The following is a 4,912-nucleotide window of genomic DNA, read 5'->3' on the forward strand; positions in this document are numbered from 1 at the left end:
GGCATGCTGCAGTTCATGGGTTCACAAAGAGCTGGACACGACTTAGCAACTGACGACAACAATAAAATATCTTCAATGCTTAAGCCACTGTTAGTTGAGTTTTCTGTTATTAGCACCTTTTTTTTTTTAATTTTACCAATATGAGTCCCAAGAAAGCACTCAGTGCCACCACCTAACACTATCTTAAGAACAACAGAATATTGTATGAAAGTATTTGCCTTCTGACCCTTTTACTCTATCCTTCTCTGTTTGCCAAAAGACTGACCTTTATGAATTTCCTCCACTTCAGCCAGTGGAGTCACCAGTAAGAGAGAAGAGGGTGGGAAGAGAGTGAAGATGAGTTCTTATTTCCCTCCCTCTTTTCCTTGTGGGTCATGGTGATAGGCATTTTCTTCACCCTTTTTCTGGAGGCCACAGTTCCTGTCAGGTAACCCCTACTCTCTTTAAGTTCTAAAGTGCTAAAGGCCACTTCCTTCCTTAACCCCTCTGGGCAGGTAATCTCACACTCACTCTCACCATAGGTTACCACTCCACCTTTGTTGGTTTTGCTTATCAGTGCCCACCTTATTAATATATTCCCCTTATTAATTCTCTTTTATTACCCTATTTTTGTTTGTCATCTGTTTCTGGCTACCATTCTGGCCTTATTAAGTAGAATGAGTATGGGATTTTGCAAGTAAACCAAAGATACAAATACATTAACTAAACTGACACCAAGTTAGCAAAGAGGGATAAACTTTTGCAAGTGGGACAATAACAGCTACTCCAGTGGGTTATTGTGAAGATTCACCTGAACGGTCTTAACTGTGCATGGAACACAAAAGATGCTTAATAAATGCAAATTCCCATCCCCTCCACTCCAGCTCTTCCATGAATTACTGAATGAGAATCTGTAACTAGAATAAAATTTCAAAGGCACCAACTTCGTGTAGAAGACCTAAGGCCTACTGCTTAAGATAGAAAATAAACAGCTCAAGTACCCCTACCCTCTCTTCATCACAGCCACTGCAAATATCAGCAACTGATTAAGGTACTTGTCCTCACTCAGCTCAAATGCAATCTCAGACTTCTTCTGAAAAAATCCTTCTGAGATGTCTTTTCCTCTCGCCCTCCTCAGACATCTTTGTTTCTAATCATCCCAGAAACATAAAATTGCCAAATTTGAACTGTGTTGTTTAAAGTAACAGACAAGGGTCCACATTTTTAGAATTATCTCTGACATCCTACAGCAGCTAAGAATTGGAATGTGCTTTGTGAGTGGCTGAACAATGAATTGCATATTTAGCTCCTGGCATCATTCCATCATCTTGGGTGCAACTTGAAATAAATAAACAAGCTAATAAGGGAACAAAACAAGAAACGTGAGGAGTTGGGTTTTTTTACAAACACCAGGATAGTATATTAATGGAGTGTGCAACATCTCTACTATCTAATTTCAGAATATTTTCATCACACCAAAAGAAACTCTATGCCCATTAGTAGTCATTCCCCACTTGCCCATTCACCTGATGTCTGGGAAATTACTAACCTACTTTGTGTTTCTGTGAATTTGCTTATTCTGGACATGTCATGTAAAGGGAATCATACAATATGTGGCTTCTTTCGGTTGTTATTGTTGTTTAGATGCTAAGTTGTGTTTGACTCTTTGTGACCCCATGAACTGCAGCATGCCAGGTTTCCCCATCCTTCACTATCTCCCAGAGTTTGCCAAAACTCATGTCCATTGAGTTGGTGATACCATCCAACCATCTCAACCTCTGTCATCCCCTTCTCCACCTCTGTCATCCCCTTCTCCACCTCTGTCATCCCCTTCTCCTCCTGCATTCAATCTTTCCCAGCATCAGGGTCTTTTCCAATAGGCTCTTCCCATCAGGTGGCCAAAGTATTGGAGCTTCAGCTTCAGCCTCAGTCCTTCCAACGAATATTCAGGATTGATTTCCTTTAGGATTGACTAGTTTGATCTCCTTGCAGTCCAAGGGACTTGTAAGAGTCTTCTCCAACACCACAGTTCAAAAGCATCAATTCTTCAGTGCTCAGTTGTCTTTATGGTCCAACTCTCATATCCATACATGACTACTGGAAAAACCATAGCTTTGACTAGATGGACGTTTGTCAGCAAAGTGGTATCTCTGCTTTTTAATATGCTCTCTAGGTTTGTCATAACTTTTCTTCCAAGGAGCAAGTATCTTTTAATTTCATGGCTGCAGTAACAGTCCATAGTGGTTCTGGAGCCCAAGAAAAGAAAATCTATCACCGTTTCCATTTTTTCCCCATTTGCCATGAAGTGATGGGACTAGATGCCATGATCTTCATTTTTTGAATGTTGAGCTTTAAGCTAGCTTTTCACTCTCCTCTTTCATCCTCATCAAGAGTTCTTTAGTTATTCTTTGCTTTCTGCCATTAAAGTGGTATCATCTGCATATCTGACATTGATATTTCTCCCAGCAATCTTAATTCCAGCTTGTGATTCATCCAGCATTTCTCATGATGTACTCTGTATATAGGTTAAATAAGCAGGGTGACAATATACAACCTGGACGTACTCCTTTCCCAATTTTGAACCAGTCCATTGTTTCATGTCCAGTTCTAACTGCTCCTTCTTTCAGTTAACATGATGTTTTAAAGGCTCACCCATGCTGTAGTATGTGTCAGTACTTCATGTGTTTTTATTGCCAAACAATATTCCATCATATAAATCTACAACACTTAATCTATCCATTAATTAGTTGACGGACATTTGGATTGCCTACACTTTTTGGTTGTTATGAAGCATGTTACTCTAGATAGCCATGTAAGTTTTTGTGTGGACATATGTTTTCATTCCTCTTAAGTATGTATCTAGGAGTGGTGTTATGGGTCTGTCAAATTAACACTTAAGTGGAACACAAGGTGCCGGGTGGTGAGTCAGAGTTCAACAACAGACCATAAGAGAATATGAAAGAGAGATTTGTTAGTCACGGTTCCTAAAAAAACTGCTCAGTACAGCTCGAGGAACCACACAAAAGGGTCAGTGCAGAGAGAGGCAGTACCTGGAGTACATGCTTTTACTAGGGTCTGTGGGAAATGTTTTGGGCTTCTCAGGTTAAGGCCGGATTGGCCAATTAAAACCAAAAGAGTGGGATTTTGGCAAGTCCCACAGGGTTCTTACCTAAGGATGCCCAAGGGGAAGGCACTGGGAAGCAAAAGAGATGCAAGGACTGTTGGAAAAGTCATAGTAGGAACTTACAACTGCTTGTGACTCTGTGGGCTGTTATTAAGTACATACACTTGCATGAGGGGCTAGTGTCAGTCTGAGATCCCTGCAGGGCACTTGGCCAAACACAGTGAATGCTAAGGGAATAATATAATACCATGGATTAGCTTAGCTAAACTCCCAAGTGGAATTTCTGGTTTACATGGTGACTCTATGTGTTTAACATTTTGAAAAGCTGCCAAAGTGACTGCATCATTGGCCATGTAAGAGGGTTCTAGTTTTTCCATATTCTCAATAACACTTGTTATTGTCTTTCTTTCTATTTTAGCCGTCCTAGTGGGTGTGAAGTGGTACCTCATGTTTGGATTTGATTTTCATTTTCTTAATGACTAATGGTGCCAAGCATATTTTATGTGTTTATTGGCATTGGTATAATCTTTGGAGAAATGTTTATTCAAATCCTATGCCCTTTGTTCAATTGGGCTGTCCTTTTATTATTGAGTTGCAGGAGGTTTTTTGTTTTTTTTTTTTTTTTAATATATTCTGGATTGAAGTCCCATATCAGATACATGAGCTGCAAATGTTTTCTCCCATTCTGTGGGTTGTCTTTTCATTTTTCTTGTTGTTCTGTAAAATGCTAAAGTTTTAAATTTTTATGATGTTAAATTCAACTATTTTTTTTCCTTATCACATGCTTTGATGTCATATTTAAAAATAAAAACATTGCCTAAATCAAAGTCATAAAAATTTACTTCTGTGTTTTCTTCTAAAAGTTGTACAATATTAGTTAATTAATTTTGTCTATGATTCATTGAGTTAATTTTTGTATGTGATATGAGGTAAGGATCCATTTTATTTTTCTACATATGGATATCCAGTTGTCCCAGAACTATTTGTTGAAAATTCTATCTTTCCCCCTTTGAATTGTCTTAGCACTTTGTTGAAAATTACTTTACCATAAATGTAAGGATTTATTTCTGGACTCTCAATTCTATTCCATATTTTTATTTATTGATCCTATGCCAGAAATATCTTTTGAATCTTGAAAGATGAATGGGTTATCCAATGCCAGTTAGACAAAGGTTCAAGTGAAGTGAGAGTAGGGGGTAGAGGGCATTCCAGACAAGGAGTGGACTTTGGCAAAAGCATTAACTGTGGAGCACAGTATGGGTAGAGAGAAAGGTAAGAACTAGGACTAAGGAATTTGGCTTTCCCCATACAGAAATGTGGAGCTTGTGAAGATTTTTACACATGATCACATTTGACTCTGGAAAAGTCTTTCCAGCAGCACCATGCAGAGAAAACAGGAAGACTGAAGGGAAGGCAAAGACATCATTTTAGAAACTATCTCAGTATGACCAGTCAGTCAGAAGGGCCTGAAGTAAGACAGTACAGTGGGGGCAGAGAAGAAACATGGATGCATTGGTCAGATGTTTATAGGGGGGGAAAATTAGTGATATTTCTTCAGCAGTTGTATGAGTTAGATTGAGATAAAGGGAAAAATTATTTCTACAGAAGAGTGCTAGAGAACACAAGAGAAGCATAGGGTTAACACAAATACAATCATTTCCATTTGGGACATGTGTCAGACACTACTATAGTATTTCATTTTATGAATATGCATTGTAAAAAGCAATCAATAAACAGAAATTTCAATTAAGTAGAGCTAGGACCAAAGTGGGGAGCTCTCATATCCTGCTACATAGAGGAGCCCAATAG

Source organism: Bos taurus, chromosome 6, assembly GCF_002263795.3.
Source record: "Bos taurus isolate L1 Dominette 01449 registration number 42190680 breed Hereford chromosome 6, ARS-UCD2.0, whole genome shotgun sequence".
In the NCBI taxonomy this organism is placed as follows: Eukaryota; Metazoa; Chordata; class Mammalia; order Artiodactyla; family Bovidae; genus Bos; species Bos taurus.